Source organism: Schistocerca cancellata, unplaced genomic scaffold, assembly GCF_023864275.1.
Source record: "Schistocerca cancellata isolate TAMUIC-IGC-003103 unplaced genomic scaffold, iqSchCanc2.1 HiC_scaffold_1100, whole genome shotgun sequence".
NCBI classification, from domain to species: domain Eukaryota; kingdom Metazoa; phylum Arthropoda; class Insecta; order Orthoptera; family Acrididae; genus Schistocerca; species Schistocerca cancellata.
This window is the reverse complement of record NW_026047099.1, coordinates 5195266-5218108: the sequence shown is the minus strand read 5'-3', so window position 1 is coordinate 5218108 and position 22843 is coordinate 5195266. Positions and strand designations below refer to the sequence as shown.

The 22843-nt window shown below is 55.1% G+C and overlaps 23 non-coding genes and 1 pseudogene across 23 annotated transcripts; all 24 read left to right on the top strand.

The window, feature by feature from the left end:
* The first annotated feature begins 508 nt into the window (after positions 1-508).
* On the top strand, positions 509-627 carry LOC126155772 (5S ribosomal RNA). The gene has a single exon (XR_007533211.1). It is a non-coding gene; the product is annotated as a 5S ribosomal RNA (ribosomal RNA).
* An 823-nt stretch (positions 628-1450) lies between these two features.
* Positions 1451-1569, top strand: LOC126155169 (5S ribosomal RNA). The gene has a single exon (XR_007532679.1). It is a non-coding gene; the product is annotated as a 5S ribosomal RNA (ribosomal RNA).
* Positions 1570-2397: 828 nt separating this feature from the next.
* On the top strand, positions 2398-2516 carry LOC126155375 (5S ribosomal RNA). The gene has a single exon (XR_007532872.1). It is a non-coding gene; the product is annotated as a 5S ribosomal RNA (ribosomal RNA).
* An 828-nt stretch (positions 2517-3344) lies between these two features.
* Positions 3345-3463, top strand: LOC126155363 (5S ribosomal RNA). The gene has a single exon (XR_007532861.1). It is a non-coding gene; the product is annotated as a 5S ribosomal RNA (ribosomal RNA).
* Positions 3464-4291: 828 nt separating this feature from the next.
* LOC126154822 (5S ribosomal RNA) lies at positions 4292-4410 on the top strand. Its single transcript, XR_007532355.1, has one exon. It is a non-coding gene; the product is annotated as a 5S ribosomal RNA (ribosomal RNA).
* Positions 4411-5237: 827 nt separating this feature from the next.
* LOC126154984 (5S ribosomal RNA) lies at positions 5238-5356 on the top strand. The gene has a single exon (XR_007532506.1). It is a non-coding gene; the product is annotated as a 5S ribosomal RNA (ribosomal RNA).
* Positions 5357-6173: 817 nt separating this feature from the next.
* Positions 6174-6292, top strand: LOC126155351 (5S ribosomal RNA). Its single transcript, XR_007532850.1, has one exon. It is a non-coding gene; the product is annotated as a 5S ribosomal RNA (ribosomal RNA).
* An 832-nt stretch (positions 6293-7124) lies between these two features.
* LOC126155340 (5S ribosomal RNA) lies at positions 7125-7243 on the top strand. Its single transcript, XR_007532839.1, has one exon. It is a non-coding gene; the product is annotated as a 5S ribosomal RNA (ribosomal RNA).
* Positions 7244-8070: 827 nt separating this feature from the next.
* On the top strand, positions 8071-8189 carry LOC126155837 (5S ribosomal RNA). Its single transcript, XR_007533272.1, has one exon. It is a non-coding gene; the product is annotated as a 5S ribosomal RNA (ribosomal RNA).
* Positions 8190-9016: 827 nt separating this feature from the next.
* On the top strand, positions 9017-9135 carry LOC126154963 (5S ribosomal RNA). The gene has a single exon (XR_007532487.1). It is a non-coding gene; the product is annotated as a 5S ribosomal RNA (ribosomal RNA).
* Positions 9136-9967: 832 nt separating this feature from the next.
* On the top strand, positions 9968-10086 carry LOC126155328 (5S ribosomal RNA). The gene has a single exon (XR_007532828.1). It is a non-coding gene; the product is annotated as a 5S ribosomal RNA (ribosomal RNA).
* Positions 10087-10914: 828 nt separating this feature from the next.
* LOC126155857 (5S ribosomal RNA) lies at positions 10915-11033 on the top strand. The gene has a single exon (XR_007533291.1). It is a non-coding gene; the product is annotated as a 5S ribosomal RNA (ribosomal RNA).
* Positions 11034-11850: 817 nt separating this feature from the next.
* Positions 11851-11969, top strand: LOC126155316 (5S ribosomal RNA). Its single transcript, XR_007532816.1, has one exon. It is a non-coding gene; the product is annotated as a 5S ribosomal RNA (ribosomal RNA).
* Positions 11970-12796: 827 nt separating this feature from the next.
* Positions 12797-12915, top strand: LOC126155305 (5S ribosomal RNA). Its single transcript, XR_007532805.1, has one exon. It is a non-coding gene; the product is annotated as a 5S ribosomal RNA (ribosomal RNA).
* Positions 12916-13743: 828 nt separating this feature from the next.
* LOC126155856 (5S ribosomal RNA) lies at positions 13744-13862 on the top strand. Its single transcript, XR_007533290.1, has one exon. It is a non-coding gene; the product is annotated as a 5S ribosomal RNA (ribosomal RNA).
* An 817-nt stretch (positions 13863-14679) lies between these two features.
* LOC126155292 (5S ribosomal RNA) lies at positions 14680-14798 on the top strand. The gene has a single exon (XR_007532793.1). It is a non-coding gene; the product is annotated as a 5S ribosomal RNA (ribosomal RNA).
* An 828-nt stretch (positions 14799-15626) lies between these two features.
* Positions 15627-15745, top strand: LOC126154682 (5S ribosomal RNA). The gene has a single exon (XR_007532224.1). It is a non-coding gene; the product is annotated as a 5S ribosomal RNA (ribosomal RNA).
* An 825-nt stretch (positions 15746-16570) lies between these two features.
* Positions 16571-16689, top strand: LOC126155176 (5S ribosomal RNA). The gene has a single exon (XR_007532685.1). It is a non-coding gene; the product is annotated as a 5S ribosomal RNA (ribosomal RNA).
* Positions 16690-17516: 827 nt separating this feature from the next.
* LOC126155786 (5S ribosomal RNA) lies at positions 17517-17635 on the top strand. The gene has a single exon (XR_007533225.1). It is a non-coding gene; the product is annotated as a 5S ribosomal RNA (ribosomal RNA).
* Positions 17636-18422: 787 nt separating this feature from the next.
* LOC126155429 (5S ribosomal RNA) lies at positions 18423-18542 on the top strand (annotated as a pseudogene).
* An 828-nt stretch (positions 18543-19370) lies between these two features.
* LOC126155024 (5S ribosomal RNA) lies at positions 19371-19489 on the top strand. The gene has a single exon (XR_007532544.1). It is a non-coding gene; the product is annotated as a 5S ribosomal RNA (ribosomal RNA).
* Positions 19490-20323: 834 nt separating this feature from the next.
* LOC126155280 (5S ribosomal RNA) lies at positions 20324-20442 on the top strand. Its single transcript, XR_007532782.1, has one exon. It is a non-coding gene; the product is annotated as a 5S ribosomal RNA (ribosomal RNA).
* Positions 20443-21264: 822 nt separating this feature from the next.
* Positions 21265-21383, top strand: LOC126155019 (5S ribosomal RNA). Its single transcript, XR_007532539.1, has one exon. It is a non-coding gene; the product is annotated as a 5S ribosomal RNA (ribosomal RNA).
* An 828-nt stretch (positions 21384-22211) lies between these two features.
* On the top strand, positions 22212-22330 carry LOC126155023 (5S ribosomal RNA). The gene has a single exon (XR_007532543.1). It is a non-coding gene; the product is annotated as a 5S ribosomal RNA (ribosomal RNA).
* Positions 22331-22843: the final 513 nt, after the last annotated feature.

Here is a 22843-nt window from a genome sequence, read left to right as displayed (position 1 = left end):
GCGCTGTCATATGGACCACGACCCGAGCGGCAGCGAGCGGCAGTCGAGCAAAGTCGGGACAAGTCGGGACGGGGACAGGGACAGGGATAGGAATGGTGCGAATGCACTGCAAACTACGCAGACACCTGGTGTGAGGCGAGGCGAGGCGAGGCGAGGAAGCCCACATCGCTACCAGTGGCGCCCTCCAGCACGACACTGCCACACCCCGCACAGGCCCTCCGCTGAACACCAGGGACAAGATGCGTCCTCCGCTAGTGTCGAAGGCTGCACGCGCCCAGCGAATGACAGGGGGTGCAACGAGCAGCAGTGCGTCTCACACACGCGGCGGTGCGCCCGCCAATTCGGCCGTCGCTCTGCTGGGACGCCGGGCGCGCCTCCCCGCGCCGTCCTCGAGGAACTGGCGGTTGCGGAAGGAAGCGCTTTCGTCAAATGCGGCCGAAAACTAACATTTTGTGTGTTGGGAGAAAAGCCGAACGCGAATTCTGCCGTGCTCCTACATTAGATGAGCGCCAACGGCCATACCATGATGAATACACCGGTTCTCTTCCGATCACCGAAGTTAAGCATCATCGGGCCCGGCTAGTACTTGGATGGGTGACCGCCTGGGAAACCCGGGTGCTGTTGGCTCCCTTCCTTTTGTTTTTTTGTTATGTCGCCAGCCCAATTTTCAAACTACCTTTCTGTTGTGACAAAGATGCTTCCTTAAGCCTTTTAAACTACTGTAATGGTACGAAAATGCAGTAATTAACTCAGTTTGAGGGAGAATGTGCTAACCAAGTATGACCAAGAAGACTTTGAAAACGACAAAACAGTACGAATCGGCAGGTGATTTCTGAAATACGTCACCGCCTATTGTTGTGTAGGAGTGTAGAGTTCCAAATTTGATTTGTAACCACGAATGTATTCCTTAGTCGTCTCGTCTCGTCCCGCAGACGTTTGTCGTGCTTGCGCTGTCATATGGACCACGACCCGAGCGGCAGCGAGCGGCAGTCGAGCAAAGTCGGGACAAGTCGGGACGGGGACAGGGACAGGGATAGGAATGGTGCGAATGCACTGCAAACTACGCAGACACCTGGTGTGAGGCGAGGCGAGGCGAGGAAGCCCACATCGCTACCAGTGGCGCCCTCCAGCACGACACTGCCACACCCCGCACAGGCCCTCCGCTGAACACCAGGGACAAGATGCGTCCTCCGCTAGTGTCGAAGGCTGCACGCGCCCAGCGAATGACAGGGGGTGCAACGAGCAGCAGTGCGTCTCACACACGCGGCGGTGCGCCCGCCAATTCGGCCGTCGCTCTGCTGGGACGCCGGGCGCGCCTCCCCGCGCCGTCCTCGAGGAACTGGCGGTTGCGGAAGGAAGCGCTTTCGTCAAATGCGGCCGAAAACTAACATTTTGTGTGTTGGGAGAAAAGCCGAACGCGAATTCTGCCGTGCTCCTACATTAGATGAGCGCCAATGGCCATACCATGATGAATACACCGGTTCTCGTCCGATCACCGAAGTTAAGCATCATCGGGCCCGGCTAGTACTTGGATAGATGACCGCCTGGGAAACCCGGGTGCTGTTGGCTCCCTTCCTTTTGTTTTTTTGTTATGTCGCCAGCCCAATTTTCAAACTACCTTTCTGTTGTGACAAAGATGCTTCCTTAAGCCTTTTAAACTACTGTATTGGTACGAAAATGCAGTAATTAACTCAGTTTGAGGGAGCATGTGCTAACCCAGTATGACCAAGAGGACTTTGAAAACGACAAAACAGTACGAATCGGCAGGTGATTTCTGAAATACGTCACCGCCTATTGTTGTGTAGGAGTGTAGAGTTCCAAGTTTGTTTTGTAACCACGAATGTATTCCTTAGTAGTCTCGTCTCGTCCCGCAGACGTTTGTCGTGCTTGCGCTGTCATATGGACCACGACCCGAGCGGCAGCGAGCGGCAGTCGAGCAAAGTCGGGACAAGTCGGGACGGGGACAGGGACAGGGATAGGAATGGTGCGAATGCACTGCAAACTACGCAGACACCTGGTGTGAGGCGAGGCGAGGCGAGGCGAGGAAGCCCACATCGCTACCAGTGGCGCCCTCCAGCACGAAACTGCCACACCCCGCACAGGCCCTCCGCTGAACACCAGGGACAAGATGCGTCCTCCGCTAGTGTCGAAGGCTGCACGCGCCCAGCGAATGACAGGGGGTGCAACGAGCAGCAGTGCGTCTCACACACGCGGCGGTGCGCCCGCCAATTCGGCCGTCGCTCTGCTGGGACGCCGGGCGCGCCTACCCGCGCCGTCCTCGAGGAACTGGCGGTTGCGGAAGGAAGCGCTTTCGTCAAATGCGGCCGAAAACTAACATTTTGTGTGTTGGGAGAAAAGCCGAACGCGAAGTCTGCCGTGCTCCTAAATTAGATGAGCGCCAACGGCCATACCATGATGAATACACCGGTTCTCGTCCGATCACCGAAGTTAAGCATCATCGGGCCCGGCTAGTACTTGGATGGGTGACCGCCTGGGAAACCCGGGTGCTGTTGGCTCCCTTCCTTTTGTTTCTTTGTTATGTCGCCAGCCCAATTTTCAAACTATCTTTCTGTTGTGACAAAGATGCTTCCTTAAGCCTTTTAAACTACTGTAATGGTACGAAAATGCAGTAATTAACTCAGTTTGAGGGAGAATGTGCTAACCAAGTATGGCCAAGAAGACTTTGAAAACGACAAAACAGTACGAATCGGCAGGTGATTTCTGAAATACGTCACCGCCTATTGTTGTGTAGGAGTGTAGAGTTCCAAATTTGATTTGTAACCACGAATGTATTCCTTAGTCGTCTCGTCTCGTCCCGCAGACGTTTGTCGTGCTTGCGCTGTCATATGGACCACGACCCGAGCGGCAGCGAGCGGCAGTCGAGCAAAGTCGGGACAAGTCGGGACGGGGACAGGGACAGGGATAGGAATGGTGCGAATGCACTGCAAACTACGCAGACACCTGGTGTGAGGCGAGGCGAGGCGAGGCGAGGAAGCCCACATCGCTACCAGTGGCGCCCTCCAGCACGACACTGCCACACCCCGCACAGGCCCTCCGCTGAACACCAGGGACAAGATGCGTCCTCCGCTAGTGTCGAAGGCTGCACGCGCCCAGCGAATGACAGGGGGTGCAACGAGCAGCAGTGCGTCTCACACACGCGGCGGTGCGCCCGCCAATTCGGCCGTCGCTCTGCTGGGACGCCGGGCACGACTCCCCGCGCCGTCCTCGAGGAACTGGCGGTTGCGAAAGGAAGCGCTTTCGTCAAATGCGGCCGAAAACTAACATTTTGTGTGTTGGGAGAAAAGCCGAACGCGAATTCTGCCGTGCTCCTACATTAGATGAGCGCCAACGGCCATACCATGATGAATACACCGGTTCTCGTCCGATCACCGAAGTTAAGCATCATCGGGCCCGGCTAGTACTTGGATGGGTGACCGCCTGGGAAACCCGGGTGCTGTTGGCTCCCTTCCTTTTGTTTTTTTGTTATGTCGCCAGCCCAATTTTCAAACTACCTTTCTGTTGTGACAAAGATGCTTCCTTAAGCCTTTTAAACTACTGTAATGGTACGAAAATGCAGTAATTAACTCAGTTTGAGGGAGAATGTGCTAACCAAGTATGGCGAAGAAGACTTTGAAAACGACAAAACAGTACGAATCGGCAGGTGATTTCTGAAATACGTCACCGCCTATTGTTGTGTAGGAGTGTAGAGTTCCAAATTTGATTTGTAACCACGAATGTATTCCTTAGTCGTCTCGTCTCGTCCCGCAGACGTTTGTCGTGCTTGCGCTGTCATATGGACCACGACCCGAGCGGCAGCGAGCGGCAGTCGAGCAAAGTCGGGACAAGTCGTGACGGGGACAGGGACAGGGATAGGAATGGTGCGAATGCACTGCAAACTACGCAGACACCTGGTGTGAGGCGAGGCGAGGCGAGGCGAGGAAGCCCACATCGCTACCAGTGGCGCCCTCCAGCACGACACTGCCACACCCCGCACAGGCCCTCCGCTGAACACCAGGGACAAGATGCGTCCTCCGCTAGTGTCGAAGGCTGCACGCGCCCAGCGAATGACAGGTGGTGCAACGAGCAGCAGTGCGTCTCACACACGCGGCGGTGCGCCCGCCAATTCGGCCGTCGCTCTGCTGGGACGCCGGGCGCGCCTCCCCGCGCCGTCCTCGAGGAACTGGCGGTTGCGGAAGGAAGCGCTTTCGTCAAATGCGGCCGAAAACTAACATTTTGTGTGTTGGGAGAAAAGCCGAACGCGAATTCTGCCGTGCTCCTACATTAGATGAGCGCCAACGGCCATACCATGATGAATACACCGGTTCTCGTCCGATCACCGAAGTTAAGCATCATCGGGCCCGGCTAGTACTTGGATGGGTGACCGCCTGGGAAACCCAGGTGCTGTTGGCTCCCTTCCTTTTGTTTTTTTGTTATGTCGCCAGCCCAATTTTCAAACTACCTTTCTGTTGTGACAAAGATGCTTCCTTAAGCCTTTTAAACTACTGTAATGGTACGAAAATGCAGTAATTAACACAGTTTGTGGGAGAATGTGCTAACCAAGTTTGCCAAGAAGACTTTGAAAACGACAAAACAGTACGAATCGGCAGGTGATTTCTGAAATACGTCACCGCCTATTGTTGTGTAGGAGTGTAGAGTTCCAAATTTGATTTGTAACCACGGATGTATTCCTTAGTCGTCTCGTCTCGTCCCGCAGACGTTTGTCGTGCTTGCGCTGTCATATCGAACACGACCCGATCGGCAGCGAGCGGCAGTCGAGCAAAGTCAGGACAAGTCGGGACGGGGACAGGGACAGGGATAGGAATGGTGCGAATGCACTGCAAACTACGCAGACACCTGGTGTGAGGCGAGGCGAGGCGAGGCGATGAAGCCCACATCGCTACCAGTGGCGCCCTCCAGCACGACACTGCCACACCCCGCACAGGCCCTCCGCTGAACACCAGGGACAAGATGCGTCCTCCGCTAGTGTCGAAGGCTGCACGCGCCCAGCGAATGACAGGGGGTGCAACGAGCAGCAGTGCGTCTCACACACGCGGCGGTGCGCCCGCCTATTCGGCCGTCGCTCTGCTGGAACGCCGGGCACGCCTCCCCGCGCCGTCCTCGAGGAACTGGCGGTTGCGGAAGGAAGCGCTTTCGTCAAATGCGGCCGAAAACTAACATTTTGTGTGTTGGGAGAAAAGCCGAACGCGAATTCTGCCGTGCTCCTACATTAGATGAGCGCCAACGGCCATACCATGATGAATACACCGGTTCTCGTCCGATTACCGAAGTTAAGCTTCATCGGGCCCGGCTAGTACTTGGATGGGTGACCACCTGGGAATCCCGGGTGCTGTTGGCTCCCTTCCTTTTGTTTTTTTGTTATGTCGCCAGCCCAATTTTCAAACTACATTTCTGTTGTGACAAAGATACTACTTAACTACTGTAATGGTACGAAAATGCAGTAATTAACTCAGTTTGAGGGAGAATTTGCTAACCGAGTATGGCCAAGAAGACTTTGAAACCGACAAAACAGTACGAATCGGCAGGTGATTTCTGAAATACGTCACCGCCTATTGTTGTGTAGGAGTGTAGAGTTCCAAATTTGATTTGTAACCATGAATGTATTCCTTAGTCGTCTCGTCTCGTCCCGCAGACGTTTGTCGTGCTTGCGCTGTCATATCGAACACGACCCGAGCGGCAGCGAGCGGCAGTCGAGCAAAGTCGGGACAAGTCGGGACGGGGACAGGGACAGGGATAGGAATGGTGCGAATGCACTGCAAACTACGCAGACACCTGGTGTGAGGCGAGGCGAGGCGAGGCGATGAAGCCCACATCGCTACCAGTGGCGCCCTCCAGCACGACACTGCCACACCCCGCACAGGCCCTCCGCTGAACACCAGGGACAAGATGCGTCCTCCGCTAGTGTCGAAGGCTGCACGCGCCCAGCGAATGACAGGGGGTGCAACGAGCAGCAGTGCGTCTCACACACGCGGCGGTGCGCCCGCCTATTCGGCCGTCGCTCTGCTGGAACGCCGGGCACGCCTCCCCGCGCCGTCCTCGAGGAACTGGCGGTTGCGGAAGGAAGCGCTTTCGTCAAATGCGGCCGAAAACTAACATTTTGTGTGTTGGGAGAAAAGCCGAACGCGAATTCTGCCGTGCTCCTACATTAGATGAGCGCCAACGGCCATACCATGATGAATACACCGGTTCTCGTCCGATCACCGAAGTTAAGCATCATCGGGCCCGGCTAGTACTTGGATGGGTGACCGCCTGGGAAACCCGGGTGCTGTTGGCTCCCTTCCTTTTGTTTTTTTGTTATGCCGCCAGCCCAATTTTCAAACTACCTTTCTGTTGTGATAAAGATACTACTAAACTACTGTAATGGTACGAAAATGCAGTAATTAACTCAGTTTGAGGGAGAATGTGCTAACCAAGTATGGCCAAGAAGACTTTGAAAACGACAAAACAGTACGAAACGGCAGGTGATTTCTGAAATACGTCACCGCCTATTGTTGTGTAGGAGTGTAGAGTTCCAAATTTGATTTGTAACCACGAATGTATTCCTTAGTCGTCTCGTCTCGTCCCGCAGACGTTTGTCGTGCTTGCGCTGTCATATCGAACACGACCCGAGCGGCAGCGGGCGGCAGTCGAGCAAAGTCGGGACAAGTCGGGACGGGGACAGGGACAGGGATAGGAATGGTGCGAATGCACTGCAAACTACGCAGACACCTGGTGTGAGGCGAGGCGAGGCGAGGCGAGGCGAGGCGAGGCGAGGAAGCCCACATCGCTACCAGTGGCGCCCTCCAGCACGACACTGCCACACCCCGCACAGGCCCTCCGCTGAACACCAGGGACAAGATGCGTCCTCCGCTAGTGTCGAAGGCTGCACGCGCCCAGCGAATGACAGGGGGTGCAACGAGCAGCAGTGCGTCTCACACATGCGGCGGTGCGCCCGCCAATTCGGCCGTCGCTCTGCTGGAACGCCGGGCACGCCTCCCCGCGCCGTCCTCGAGGAACAGGCGGTTGCGGAAAGAAGCGCTTTCGTCAAATGCGGCCGAAAACTAACATTTTGTGTGTTGGGAGAAAAGCCGAACGCGAATTCTGCCGTGCTCCTACATTAGATGAGCGCCAACGGCCATACCATGATGAATACACCGGTTCTCGTCCGATCACCGAAGTTAAGCATCATCGGGCCCGGCTAGTACTTGGATGGGTGACCGCCTGGGAAACCCGGGTGCTGTTGGCTCCCTTCCTTTTGTTTTTTTGTTATGTCGCCAGCCCAATTTTCAAACTACCTTTTTGTTGTGACAAAGATGCTTCCTTAAGCCTTTTAAACTACTGTAATGGTACGAAAATGCAGTAATTAACTCAGTTTGAGGGAGAATGTGCTAACCAAGTATGGCCAAGAAGACTTTGAAAACGACAAAACAGTACGAATCGGCAGGTGATTTCTGAAATACGTCACCGCCTATTGTTGTGTAGGAGTGTAGAGTTCCAAATTTGATTTGTAACCACGAATGTATTCCTTAGTCGTCTCGTCTCGTCCCGCAGACGTTTGTCGTGCTTGCGCTGTCATATGTACCACGACCCGAGCGGCAGCGAGCGGCAGTCGAGCAAAGTCGGGACAAGTCGGGACGGGGACAGGGACAGGGATAGGAATGGTGCGAATGCACTGCAAACTACGCAGACACCTGGTGTGAGGCGAGGCGAGGCGAGGCGAGGAAGCCCACATCGCTACCAGTGGCGCCCTCCAGCACGACACTGCCACACCCCGCACAGGCCCTCCGCTGAACACCAGGGACAAGAAGCGTCCTCCGCTAGTGTCGAAGGCTGCACGCGCCCAGCGAATGACAGGGGGTGCAACGAGCAGCATTGCGTCTCACACACGCGGCGGTGCGCCCGCCAATTTGGCCGTCGCTCTGATGGGACGCCGGCACGCCTCCCCGCGCCGTCCTCGAGGAACTGGCGGTTGCGGAAGGAAGCGCTTTCGTCAAATGCGGCCGAAAACTAACATTTTGTGTGTTGGGAGAATAGCCGAACGCGAATTCTGCCGTGCTCCTACATTAGATGAGCGCCAACGGCCATACCATGATGAATACACCGGTTCTCGTCCGATCACCGAAGTTAAGCATCATCGGGCCCGGCTAGTACTTGGACGGGTGACCGCCTGGGAAATCCGGGTGCTGTTGGCTCCCTTCCTTCTGTTTTTTTGTTATGTCGCCAGCCCAATTTCCAAACTACCTTTCTGTTGTGACAAAGATGCTTCCTTAAGCCTTTTAAACTACTGTAATGGTACGAAAATGCAGTAATTAACTCAGTTTGAGGGAGAATGTGCTAACCAAGTATGGCCAAGAAGACTTTGAAAACGACAAAACAGTACGAATCGGCAGGTGATTTCTGAAATACGTCACCGCCTATTGTTGTGTAGGAGTGTAGAGTTCCAAATTTGATTTGTAACCACGAATGTATTCCTTAGTCGTCTCGTCTCGTCCCGCAGACGTTTGTCGCGCTTGCGCTGTCATATGGACCACGACCCGAGCGGCAGCGAGCGGCAGTCGAGCAAAGTCGGGACAAGTCGGGACGGGGACAGGGACAGGGATAGGAATGGTGCGAATGCACTGCAAACTACGCAGACACCTGGTGTGAGGCGAGGCGAGGCGAGGCGAGGAAGCCCACATCGCTACCAGTGGCGACCTCCAGCACGACACTGCCACACCCCGCACAGGCCCTCCGCTGAACACCAGGGACAAGATGCGTCCTCCGCTAGTGTCGAAGGCTGCACGCGCCCAGCGAATGACAGGGGGTGCAACGAGCAGCAGTGCGTCTCACACACGCGGCGGTGCGCCCGCCAATTTGGCCGTCGCTCTGATGGGACGCCGGCACGCCTCCCCGCGCCGTCCTCTAGGAACTGGCGGTTGCGGAAGGAAGCGCTTTCGTCAAATGCGGCCGAAAACTAACATTTTGTGTGTTGGGAGAAAAGCCGAACGCGAATTCTGCCGTGCTCCTACATTAGATGAGCGCCAACCGCCATACCATGATGAATACACCGGTTCTCGTCCGATCACCGAAGTTAAGCATCATCGGGCCCGGCTAGTACTTTGATGGGTGACCGCCTGGGAAACCCGGGTGCTGTTGGCTCCCTTCCTTTTGTTTTTTTGTTATGTCGCCAGCCCAATTTTCAAACTACCTTTCTGTTGTGACAAAGATGCTTCCTTAAGCCTTTTAAACTACTGTAATGGTACGAAAATGCAGTAATTAACTCAGTTTGAGGGAGAATGTGCTAACCAAGTATGGCCAAGAAGACTTTGAAAACGACAAAACAGTACGAATCGGCAGGTGATTTCTGAAATACGTCACCGCCTATTGTTGTGTAGGAGTGTAGAGTTCCAAATTTGATTTGTAACCACGAATGTATTCCTTAGTCGTCTCGTCTCGTCCCGCAGACGTTTGTCGTGCTTGCGCTGTCATATGGACCACGACCCGAGCGGCAGCGAGCGGCAGTCGAGCAAAGGCGAGACAATTCGGGACGGGGACAGGGACAGGGATAGGAATGGTGCGAATGCACTGCAAACTACGCAGACACCTGGTGTGAGGCGAGGCGAGGCGAGGCGAGGCGAGGAAGCCCACATCGCTACCAGTGGCGCCCTCCAGCACGACACTGCCACACCCCGCACAGGCCCTCCGCTGAACACCAGGAACAAGATGCGACCTCCGCTAGTGTCGAAGGCTGCACGCGCCCAGCGAATGACAGGGGGTGCAACGAGCAGCAGTGCGTCTCACACACGCGGCGGTGCGCCCGCCAATTCGGCCGTCGCTCTGATGGGACGCCGGCACGCCTCCCCGCGCCGTCCTCGAGGAACTGGCGGTTGCGGAAGGAAGCGCTTTCGTCAAATGCGGCCGAAAACTAACATTTTGTGTGTTGGGAGAAAAGCCGAACGCGAATTCTGCCGTGCTCCTACATTAGATGAGCGCCAACGGCCATACCATGATGAATACACCGGTTCTCGTCCGATCACCGAAGTTAAGCATCATCGGGCCCGGCTAGTACTTGGATGGGTGACCGCCTGGGAAACCCGGGTGCTGTTGGCTCCCTTCCTTTTGTTTTTTTGTTATGTCGCCAGCCCAATTTTCAAACTACCTTTCTGTTGTGACAAAGATGCTTCTTTAAGCCTTTTAAACTACTGTAATGGTACGAAAATGCAGTAATTAACTCAGTTTGAGGGAGAATGTGCTAACCAAGTATGGCCAAGAAGACTTTGAAAACGACAAAACAGTACGAATCGGCAGGTGATTTCTGAAATACGTCACCGCCTATTGTTGTGTAGGAGTGTAGAGTTCCAAATTTGATTTGTAACCACGAATGTATTCCTTAGTCGTCTCGTCTCGTCTCGCAGACGTTTGTCGTGCTTGCGCTGTGATATGGACCACGACCCGAGCGGCAGCGAGCGGCAGTCGAGCAAAGTCGGGACAAGTCGGGACGGGGACAGGGACAGGGATAGGAATGGTGCGAATGCACTGCAAACTACGCAGACACCTGGCGTGAGGCGAGGCGAGGCGAGGCGATGAAGCCCACATCGCTACCAGTGGCGCCCTCCAGCACGACACTGCCACACCCCGCACAGGCCCTCCGCTGAACACCAGGGACAAGATGCGTCCTCCGCTAGTGTCGAAGACTGCACGCGCCCAGCGAATGACAGGGGGTGCAACGAGCAGCAGTGCGTCTCACACACGCGGCGGTGCGCCCGCCTATTCGGCCGTCACTCTGCTGGGACGCCGGGCGCGCCTCCCCGCGCCGTCCTCGAGGAACTGGCGGTTGCGGAAGGAAGCGCTTTCGTCAAATGCGGCCGAAAACTAACATTTTGTGTGTTGGGAGAAAAGCCGAACGCGAATTCTGCCGTGCTCCTACATTAGATGAGCGCCAACGGCCATACCATGATGAATACACCGGTTCTCGTCCGATTACCGAAGTTAAGCATCATCGGGCCCGGCTAGTACTTGGATGGGTGACCACCTGGGAATCCCGGGTGCTGTTGGCTCCCTTCCTTTTGTTTTTTTGTTATGTCTCCAGCCCAATTTTCAAACTACCTTTCTGTTGTGACAAAGATACTACTAAACAACTGTAATGGTACGAAAATGCAGTAATTAACTCAGTTTGAGGGAGAATTTGCTAACCGAGTATGGCCAAGAAGACTTTGAAAACGACAAAACAGTACGAATCGGCAGGTGATTTCTGAAATACGTCACCGCCTATTGTTGTGTAGGAGTGTAGAGTTCCAAATGTGATTTGTAACCACGAATGTATTCCTTAGTCGTCTCGTCTCGTCCCGCAGACATTTGTCGTGCTTGCGCTGTCATATGGACCACGACCCGAGCGGCAGCGAGCGGCAGTCGAGCAAAGTCGGGACAAGTCGGGACTGGGACAGGGACAGGGATAGGAATGGTGCGAATGCACTGCAAACTACGCAGACACCTGGTGTGAGGCGAGGCGAGGCGAGGCGAGGAAGCCCACATCGCTACCAGTGGCGCCCTCCAGCACGACACTGCCACACCCCGCACAGGCCCTCCGCTGAACACCAGGGACAAGATGCGTCCTCCGCTAGTGTCGAAGGCTGCACGCGCCCAGCGAATGACAGGGGGTGCAACGAGCAGCAGTGCGTCTCACACATGCGGCGGTGCGCCCGCCAATTCGGCCGTCGCTCTGCTGGAACGCCGGGCACGCCTCCCCGCGCCGTCCTCGAGGAACTGGCGGTTGCGGAAGGAAGCGCTTTCGTCAAATGCGGCCGAAAACTAACATTTTGTGTGTTGGGAGATAAGCCGAACGCGAATTCTGCCGTGCTCCTACATTAGATGAGCGCCAACGGCCATACCATGATGAATACACCGGTTCTCGTCCGATCACCGAAGTTAAGCATCATCGGGCCCGGCTAGTACTTGGATGGGTGACCGCCTGGGAAACCCGGGTGCTGTTGGCTCCCTTCGTTTTGTTTTTTTGTTATGTCGCCAGCCCAATTTTCAAACTACCTTTCTGTTGTGACAAAGATGCTTCCTTAAGCCTTTTAAACTACTGTAATGGTACGAAAATGCAGTAATTAACTCAGTTTGAGGGAGAATGTGCTAACCAAGTATGGCCAAGAAGACTTTGAAAACGACAAAACAGTACGAATCGGCAGGTGATTTCTGAAATACGTCACCGCCAATTGTTGTGTAGGAGTGTAGAGTTCCAAATTTGATTTGTAACCACGAATGTATTCCTTAGTCGTCTCGTCTCGTCCCGCAGACGTTTGTCGTGCTTGCGCTGTCATATGGACCACGACCCGAGCGGCAGCGAGCGGCAGTCGAGCAAAGTCGGGACAAGTCGGGACGGGGACCGGGACAGGGATAGGAATGGTGCGAATGCACTGCAAACTACGCAGACACCTGGTGTGAGGCGAGGCGAGGCGAGGCGAGGAAACCCACATCGCTACCAGTGGCGCCCTCCAGCACGACACTGCCACACCCCGCACAGGCCCTCCGCTGAACACCAGGAACAAGATGCGACCTCCGCTAGTGTCGAAGGCTGCACGCGCCCAGCGAATGACAGGGGGTGCAACGAGCAGCAGTGCGTCTCACACACGCGGCGGTGCGCCCGCCAATTCGGCCGTCGCTCTGATGGGACGCCGGCACGCCTCCCCGCGCCGTCCTCGAGGAACTGGCGGTTGCGGAAGGAAGCGCTTTCGTCAAATGCGGCCGAAAACTAACATTTTGTGTGTTGGGAGAAAAGCCGAACGCGAATTCTGCCGTGCTCCTACATTAGATGAGCGCCAACGGCCATACCATGATGAATACACCGGTTCTCGTCCGATCACCGAAGTTAAGCATCATCGGGCCCGGCTAGTACTTGGATGGGTGACCGCCTGGGAAACCCGGGTGCTGTTGGCTCCCTTCCTTTTGTTTTTTTGTTATGTCGCCAGCCCAATTTTCAAACTACCTTTCTGTTGTGACAAAGATGCTTCTTTAAGCCTTTTAAACTACTGTAATGGTACGAAAATGCAGTAATTAACTCAGTTTGAGGGAGAATGTGCTAACCAAGTATGGCCAAGAAGACTTTGAAAACGACAAAACAGTACGAATCGGCAGGTGATTTCTGAAATACGTCACCGCCTATTGTTGTGTAGGAGTGTAGAGTTCCAAATTTGATTTGTAACCACGAATGTATTCCTTAGTCGTCTCGTCTCGTCTCGCAGACGTTTGTCGTGCTTGCGCTGTGATATGGACCACGACCCGAGCGGCAGCGAGCGGCAGTCGAGCAAAGTCGGGACAAGTCGGGACGGGGACAGGGACAGGGATAGGAATGGTGCGAATGCACTGCAAACTACGCAGACACCTGGCGTGAGGCGAGGCGAGGCGAGGCGATGAAGCCCACATCGCTACCAGTGGCGCCCTCCAGCACGACACTGCCACACCCCGCACAGGCCCTCCGCTGAACACCAGGGACAAGATGCGTCCTCCGCTAGTGTCGAAGGCTGCACGCGCCCAGCGAATGACAGGGGGTGCAACGAGCAGCAGTGCGTCTCACACACGCGGCGGTGCGCCCGCCTATTCGGCCGTCACTCTGCTGGAACGCCGGGCACGCCTCCCCGCGCCGTCCTCGAGGAACTGGCGGTTGCGGAAGGAAGCGCTTTCGTCAAATGCGGCCGAAAACTAACATTTTGTGTGTTGGGAGAAAAGCCGAACGCGAATTCTGCCGTGCTCCTACATTAGATGAGCGCCAACGGCCATACCATGATGAATACACCGGTTCTCGTCCGATTACCGAAGTTAAGCATCATCGGGCCCGGCTAGTACTTGGATGGGTGACCACCTGGGAATCCCGGGTGCTGTTGGCTCCCTTCCTTTTGTTTTTTTGTTATGTCTCCAGCCCAATTTTCAAACTACCTTTCTGTTGTGACAAAGATACTACTAAACAACTGTAATGGTACGAAAATGCAGTAATTAACTCAGTTTGAGGGAGAATTTGCTAACCGAGTATGGCCAAGAAGACTTTGAAAACGACAAAACAGTACGAATCGGCAGGTGATTTCTGAAATACGTCACCGCCTATTGTTGTGTAGGAGTGTAGAGTTCCAAATTTGATTTGTAACCACGAATGTATTCCTTAGTCGTCTCGTCTCGTCCCGCAGACGTTTGTCGTGCTTGCGCTGTCATATGGACCACGACCCGAGCGGCAGCGAGCGGCAGTCGAGCAAAGTCGGGACAAGTCGGGACGGGGACCGGGACAGGGATAGGAATGGTGCGAATGCACTGCAAACTACGCAGACACCTGGTGTGAGGCGAGGCGAGGCGAGGCGAGGAAACCCACATCGCTACCAGTGGCGCCCTCCAGCACGACACTGCCACAACCCGCACAGGCCCTCCGCTGAACACCAGGGACAAGATGCGTCCTCCGCTAGTGTCGAAGGCTGCACGCGCCCAGCGAATGACAGGGGGTGCAACGAGCAGCAGTGCGTCTCACACACGCGGCGGTGCGCCCGCCAATTCGGCCGTCGCTCTGCTGGGACGCCGGGCTGGCCTCCCCGCGCCGTCCTCGAGGAACTGGCGGTTGCGGAAGGAAGCGCTTTCGTCAAATGCGGCCGAAAACTAACATTTTGTGTGTTGGGAGAAAAGCCGAACGCGAATTCTGCCGTGCTCCTACATTAGATGAGCGCCAACGGCCATACCATGATGAATACACCGGTTCTCGTCCGATCACCGAAGTTAAGCATCATCGGGCCCGGCTAGTACTTGGATGGGTGACCGCCTGGGAAACCCGGGTGCTGTTGGCTCCCTTCCTTTTGTTTTTTTGTTATGTCGCCAGCCCAATTTTCAAACTACCTTTCTTTTGTGACAAAGATGCTTCCTTAAGCCTTTTAAACTACTGTAATGGTACGAAAATGCAGTAATTAACTCAGTTTGAGGGAGAAAGTGCTAACCAAGTATGGCCAAGAAGACTTTGAAAACGACAAAACAGTACGAATCGGCAGGTGATTTCTGAAATACGTCACCGCCTATTGTTGTGTAGGAGTGTAGAGTTCCAAATTTGATTTGTAACCACGAAAGTATTCCTTAGTCGCCTCGTCTTGTCCCGCAGACGTTTGTCGTGCTTGCGCTGTCATATGGACCACGACCCGAGCGGCAGCGAGCGGCAGTCGAGCAAAGTCGGGACAAGTCGGGACGAGGACAGGGACAGGGATAGGAATGGTGCGAATGCACTGCAAACTACGCAGACACCTGGTGTGAGGCGAGGCGAGGCGAGGCGAGGAAGCCCACATCGCTACCAGTGGCGCCCTCCAGCACGACACTGCCACACCCCGCACAGGCCCTCCGCTGAACACCAGGGACAAGATGCGTCCCCCGCTAGTGTCGAAGGCTGCACGCGCACAGCGAATGACAGGGGGTGCAACGAGCAGCAGTGCGTCTCACACACGCAGCGGTGCGCCGGCCAATTCGGCCGTCGCTCTGCTGGAACGCCGGGCACGCCTCCCCGCGCCGTCCTCGAGGAACTGGCGGTTGCGGAAGGAAGCGCTTTCGTCAAATGCGGCCGAAAACTAACATTTTGTGTGTTGGGAGAGAAGCCGAACGCGAATTCTGCCGTGCTCCTACATTAGATGAGCGCCAACGGCCATACCATGATGAATACACCGGTTCTCGTCCGATTACCGAAGTTAAGCATCATCGGGCCCGGCTAGTACTTGGATGGGTGACCGCCTGGGAAACCCGGGTGCTGTTGGCTCCCTTCCTTTTGTTTTTTTGTTATGTCGCCAGCCCAATTTTCAAACTACCTTCCTGTTGTGACAAAGATGCTTCCTTAAGCCTTTTAAACTACTGTAATGGTACGAAAATGCAGTAATTAACTCAGTTTGAGGGAGAATGTGCTAACCAAGTATGGCCAAGATGACTTTGAAAACGACAAAACAATACGAATCGGCAGGTGATTTCTGAAATACGTCTCCGCCTATTGTTGTGTAGGAGTGTAGAGTTCCAAATTTGATTTGTAACCACGAATGTATTCCTTAGTCGTCTCGTCTCGTCCCGCAGACGTTTGTCGTGCTTACGCTGTCGTATCGCCCACGACCCGAGCTACAGCGAGCGGCAGTCGAGCGAAGTCGGGACAAGTCGGGACGGGGACAGGGACAGGGATAGGAATGGTGCGATTGCACTGCAAACTACGCAGACACCTGGTGTGAGGCGAGGCGAGGCGAGGCGAGGAAGCCCACATCGCTACCAGTGGCGCCCTCCAGCACATTGCCACACCCAGCACAGGCCCTCCGCTGAACACCAGGGACAAGATGCGTCCTCCGCTAGTGTCGAAGGCTGCACGCGCCCAGCGAATGACAGGGGGTGCAACGAGCAGCAGTGCGTCTCACACACGCGGCGGTGCGCCCGCCAATTCGGCCGTCGGTCTGCTGGGACGCCGGGCACGCCTCCCCGCGCCGTCCTCGAGGAACGGGCGGTTGCGGAAGGAAGCGCTTTCGTCAAATGCGGCCGAAAACTAACATTTTGTGTGTTGGGAGAAAAGCCGAACGCGAATTCTGCCGTGCTCCTACATTAGATGAGCACCAACGGCCATACCATGATGAATACACCGGTTCTCGTCCGATCACCGAAGTTAAGCATCATCGGGCCCGGCTTGTACTTGGATGGGTGACCGCCTGGGAAACGCGGGTGCTGTTGGCTCCGTTCCTTTTGTTTTTTTGTTATGTCGCCAGCCCAATTTTCAAACTACCTTTCTGTTGTGACAAAGATGCTCCCTTAAGCCTTTTAAACTACTGTAATGGTACGAAAATGCAGTAATTAACTCAGTTTGAGGGAGAATGTGCTAACCAAGTATGGCCAAGAAGACTTTGAAAACGACAAAACAGTACGAATCGGCAGGTGATTTCTGAAATACATCACCGCCTATTGTTGTGTAGGAGTGTAGAGTTCCAAATTTGATTTGTAACCACGAATGTATTCCTTAGTCGTCTCGTCTCGTCCCGCAGACTTTTGTCGTGCTTGCGCTGTCATATGGACCACGACCCGAGCGGCAGCGAGCGGCAGTCGAGCAAAGTCGGGACAAGTCGGGACGGGGACAAGGACAGGGATAGGAATGGTGCGAATGCACTGCAAACTACGCAGACACCTGGTGTGAGGCGAGGCGAGGCGAGGCGAGGAAGCCCACATCGCTACCAGTGGCGCCCTCCAGCACGACACTGCCACACCCCGCACAGGCCCTCCGCTGAACACCAGGGACAAGGTGCGTCCTCCGCTAGTGTCGAAGGCTGCACGCGCCCAGCGAATGACAGGGGGTGCAACGAGCAGCAGTGCGTCTCACACACGCGGCGGTGCGCCCGCCAATTCGGCCGTCGCTCTGCTGGGACGCCGGGGGCGCCCCCCGCGCCGTCCTCGAGGAACTGGCGGTTGCGGAAGGAAGCGCTTTCGTCAAATGCGGCCGAAAACTAACATTTTGTGTGTTGGGAGAAAAGCCGAACGCGAATTCTGCCGTGCTCCTACATTAGATGAGCGCCAACGGCCATACCATGATGACTACACCGGTTCTCGTCCGATCACCGAAGTTAAGCATCATCGGGCCCGGCTAGTACTTGGATGGGTGACCGCCTGGGAAACCCGGGTGCTGTTGGCTCCCTTCCTTTTGTTTTTTTGTTATGTCGCCAGCCCAATTTTCAAACTACCTTTCTGTTGTGACAAAGATGCTTCCTTAAGCCTTTTAAACTTCTGTAATGGTACGAAAATGCAGTAATTAACTCAGTTTGAGGGAGAATGTGCTAACCAAGTTTGCCAAGAAGACTTTGAAAACGACAAAACAGTACGAATCGGCAGGTGATTTCTGAAATACGTCACCGCCTATTGTTGTGTAGGAGTGTAGAGTTCCAAATTTGATTTGTAACCACGAATGTATTCCTTAGTCGTCTCGTCTCGTCCCGCAGACGTTTGTCGTGCTTGCGCTATAATATGGACCACGACCCGAGCGGCAGCGAGCGGCAGTCGAACAAAGTCGGGACAAGTCGGGACGGGGACAGGGACAGGGATAGGAATGGTGCGAATGCACTGCAAACTACGCAGACACCTGGTGTGAGGCGAGGCGAGGCGAGGCGAGGAAGCCCACATCGCTACCAGTGGCGCCCTCCAGCACGACACTGCCACACCCCGCACAGGCCCTCCGCTGAACACCAGGGACAAGGTGCGTCCACCGCTAGTGTCGAAGGCTGCACGCGCCCAGCGAATGACAGGGGGTGCAACGAGCAGCAGTGCGTGTCACACACGCGGCGGTGCGCCCGCCAATTCGGCCGTCGCTCTGCTGGGACGCCGGGCGCGTCTCCCCGCGCCGTCCTCGAGGAACTGGCGGTTGCGGAAGGAAGCGCTTTCGTCAAATGCGGCCGAAAACTAACATTTTGTGTGTTGGGAGAAAAGCCGAACGCGAATTCTGCCGTGAATACACCGGTTGTCGTCCGATCACCGAAGTTAAGCATCATCGGGCCCGGCTAGTACTTGGATGGGTGACCGCCTGGGAAACCCGGGTGCTGTTGGCTCCCTTCCTTTTGTTTTTTTGTTATGTCGTCAGCCCAATTTTCAAACTACCTTTCTGTTGTGACAAAGATGCTTCCTTAAGCCTTTTAAACTACTGTAATGGTACGAAAATGCAGTAATTAACTTAGTTTGAGGGAGAATGTGCTATCCAAGTATGGCCAAGAAGACTTTGAAAACGACAAAACAGTACGAATCGGCAGGTGATTTCTGAAATACGTCACCGCCTATTGTTGTGTAGGTGTGTAGAGTTCCAAATTTGATTTGTAACCACGAATGTATTCCTTAGTCGTCTCGTCTCGTCCCGCAGACGTTTGTCGTGCTTGCGCTGTCATATGGACCACGACCCGAGCGGCAGCGAGCGGCAGTCGAGCAAAGTCGGGACAAGTCGGGACGGGGACAGGGACAGGGATAGGAATGGTGCGAATGCACTGCAAACTACGCAGACACCTGGTGTGAGGCGAGGCGAGGCGAGGCGAGGAAGCCCACATCGCTACCAGTGGCGCCCTCCAGCACGACACTGCCACACCCCGCACAGGCCCTCCCCTGAACACCAGGTACAAGAAGCGTCCTCCGCTAATGTCGAAGGCTGCACGCGCCCAGCGAATGACAGGGGGTGCAACGAGCAGCAGTGCGTCTCACACACGCGGCGGTGCGCCCGCCAATTCGGCCGTCGCTCTGCTGGGACGCCGGGCGCGCCTCCCAGCGCCGTCCTCGAGGAACTGGCGGTTGCGGAAGGAAGCGCTTTCGTCAAATGCGGCCGAAAACTAACATTTTGTTTGTTGGGAGAAAAGCCGAACGCGAATTCTGCCGTGCTCCTACATTAGATGAGCGCCAACGGCCATTCCATGATGAATACACCGGTTCTCGTCCGATCACCGAAGTTAAGCATCATCGGGCCCGGCTAGTACTTGGATGGGTGACCGCCTGGGAAACCCGGGTGCGGTTGGCTCCCTTCCTTTTGTTTTTTTGTTATGTCGCCAGCCCAATTTTCAAACTACCTTTCTGTTGTGACAAAGATGCTTCCTTAAGCATTTTAAACTACTGTAATGGTACGAAAATGCAGTAATTAACTCAGTGTGAGGGAAAATGTGCTAACCAAGTATGGCCAAGAAGACTTTGAAAACGACAAAACAGTACGATTCGGCAGGTGATTTCTGAAATACGTCACCGCCTATTGTTGTGTAGGAGTGTAGAGTTCCAAATTTGATTTGTAACCACGAATGTATTCCTTAGTCGTCTCGTCTCGTCCCGCAGACGTTTGTCGTGCTTGCGCTGTCATATGGACCACGACCCGAGCGGCAGCGAGCGGCAGTCGAGCGGCAGTCGGGACAAGTCGGGACGGGGACAGGGACAGGGATAGGAATGGTGCGCATGCACTGCAAACTACGCAGACACCTGGTGTGAGGCGAGGCGAGGCGAGGCGAGGCGAGGAAGCCCACATCGCTACCAGTGGCGCCCTCCAGCACGACACTGCCACACCCCGCACAGGCCCTCCCCTGAACACCAGGGACAAGAAGCGTCCTCCGCTAGTGTCGAAGGCTGCACGCGCCCAGCGAATGACAGGGGGTGCAACGAGCAGCAGTGCGTCTCACACACGCGGCGGTGCGCCCGCCAATTCGGCCGTCGCTCTGCTGGGACGCCGGGCGCGCCTCCCCGCGCCGTCCTCGAGGAACTGGCGGTTGCGGAAGGAAGCGCTTTCGTCAAATGCGGCCGAAAACTAACATTTTGTGTGTTGGGAGAAAAGCCGAACGCGAATTCTGCCGTGCTCCTACATTAGATGAGCGCCAACGGCCATACCATGATGAATACACCGGTTCTCGTCCGATCACCGAAGTTAAGCATCATCGGGCCCGGCTAGTACTTGGATGGGTGACCGCCTGGGAAACCCGGGTGCTGTTGGCTCCCTTCCTTTTGTTTTTTTGTTATGTCGCCAGCCCAATTTTCAAACTACCTTTCTGTTGTGACAAAGATGCTTCCTTAAGCCTTTTAAACTACTGTAATGGTACGAAAATGCAGTAATTAACTCAGTTTGAGGGAGAATGTGCTAACCAAGTATGGCCAAGAAGACTTTGAAAACGACAAAACAGTACGAATCGGCAGGTGATTTCTGAAATACGTCACCGCCTATTGTTGTGTAGGAGTGTAGAGTTCCAAATTTGATTTGTAACCACGAATGTATTCCTTAGTCGTCTCGTCTCGTCCCGCAGACGTTTGTCGTGCTTGCGCTGTCATATGGACCACGACCCGAGCGGCAGCGAGCGGCAGTCGAGCAAAGTCGAGACAAGTCGGGTCGGGGACAGGGACAGGGATAGGAATGGTGCGAATGCACTGCAAACTACGCAGACACCTGGTGTGAGGCGAGGCGAGGCGAGGAAGCCCACATCGCTACCAGTGGCGCCCTCCAGCACGACACTGCCACACCCCGCACACCCCTCCGCTGAACACTAGGGACAAGATGCGTCCTCCGCTAGTGTCGAAGGCTGCACGCGCCCAGCGAATGACAGGGGGTGCAACGAGCAGCAGTGCGTCTCACACATGCGGCGGTGCGCCCGCCAATTCGGCCGTCGCTCTGCTGGGACGCCGGGCGCGCCTCCCCGCGCCGTCCTCGAGGAACTGGCGGTTGCGGAAGGAAGCGCTTTCGTCAAATGCGGCCGAAAACTAACATTTTGTGTGTTGGGAGAAAAGCCGAACGCGAATTCTGCCGTGCTCCTACATTAGATGAGCGCCAACGGCCATACCATGATGAATACACCGGTTCTCGTCCGATCGCCGAAGTTAAGCAACATCGGGCCCGGCTAGTACTTGGATGGGTGACCGCCTGGGAAACCCGGGTGCTGTTGGCTCCCTTCCTTTTGTTTTTTTGTTTTGTCGCCAGCCCAATTTTCAAACTACCTTTCTGTTGTGACAAAGATGCTTCCTTAAGCCTTTTAAACTACTGTAATGGTACGAAAATGCAGTAATTAACTCAGTTTGAGGGAGAATGTGCTAACCAAGTATGGCCAAGAAGACTTTGAAAACGACAAAACAGTACGAATCGGCAGGTGATTTCTGAAATACGTCACCGCCTATTGTTGTGTAGGAGTGTAGAGTTCCAAATTTGATTTGTAACCACGAATGTATTCCTTAGTCGTCTCGTCTCGTCCCGCAGACGTTTGTCGTGCTTGCGCTGTCATATGGACCACGACCCGAGCGGCAGCGAGCGGCAGTCGAGCAAAGTCGGGACAAGTCGGGACGGGGACAGGGACAGGGATAGGAATGGTGCGAATGCACTGCAAACTACGCAGACACCTGGTGTGAGGCGAGGCGAGGCGAGGCGAGGAAGCCCACATCGCTACCAGTGGCGCCCTCCAGCACGACACTGCCACACCCCGCACAGGCCCTCCCCTGAACACCAGGTACAAGAAGCGTCCTCCGCTAATGTCGAAGGCTGCACGCGCCCAGCGAATGACAGGGGGTGCAACGAGCAGCAGTGCGTCTCACACACGCGGCGGTGCGCCCGCCAATTCGGCCGTCGCTCTGCTGGGACGCCGGGCGCGCCTCCCAGCGCCGTCCTCGAGGAACTGGCGGTTGCGGAAGGAAGCGCTTTCGTCAAATGCGGCCGAAAACTAACATTTTGTTTGTTGGGAGAAAAGCCGAACGCGAATTCTGCCGTGCTCCTACATTAGATGAGCGCCAACGGCCATTCCATGATGAATACACCGGTTCTCGTCCGATCACCGAAGTTAAGCATCATCGGGCCCGGCTAGTACTTGGATGGGTGACCGCCTGGGAAACCCGGGTGCGGTTGGCTCCCTTCCTTTTGTTTTTTTGTTATGTCGCCAGCCCAATTTTCAAACTACCTTTCTGTTGTGACAAAGATGCTTCCTTAAGCATTTTAAACTACTGTAATGGTACGAAAATGCAGTAATTAACTCAGTGTGAGGGAAAATGTGCTAACCAAGTATGGCCAAGAAGACTTTGAAAACGACAAAACAGTACGATTCGGCAGGTGATTTCTGAAATACGTCACCGCCTATTGTTGTGTAGGAGTGTAGAGTTCCAAATTTGATTTGTAACCACGAATGTATTCCTTAGTCGTCTCGTCTCGTCCCGCAGACGTTTGTCGTGCTTGCGCTGTCATATGGACCACGACCCGAGCGGCAGCGAGCGGCAGTCGAGCGGCAGTCGGGACAAGTCGGGACGGGGACAGGGACAGGGATAGGAATGGTGCGCATGCACTGCAAACTACGCAGACACCTGGTGTGAGGCGAGGCGAGGCGAGGCGAGGCGAGGAAGCCCACATCGCTACCAGTGGCGCCCTCCA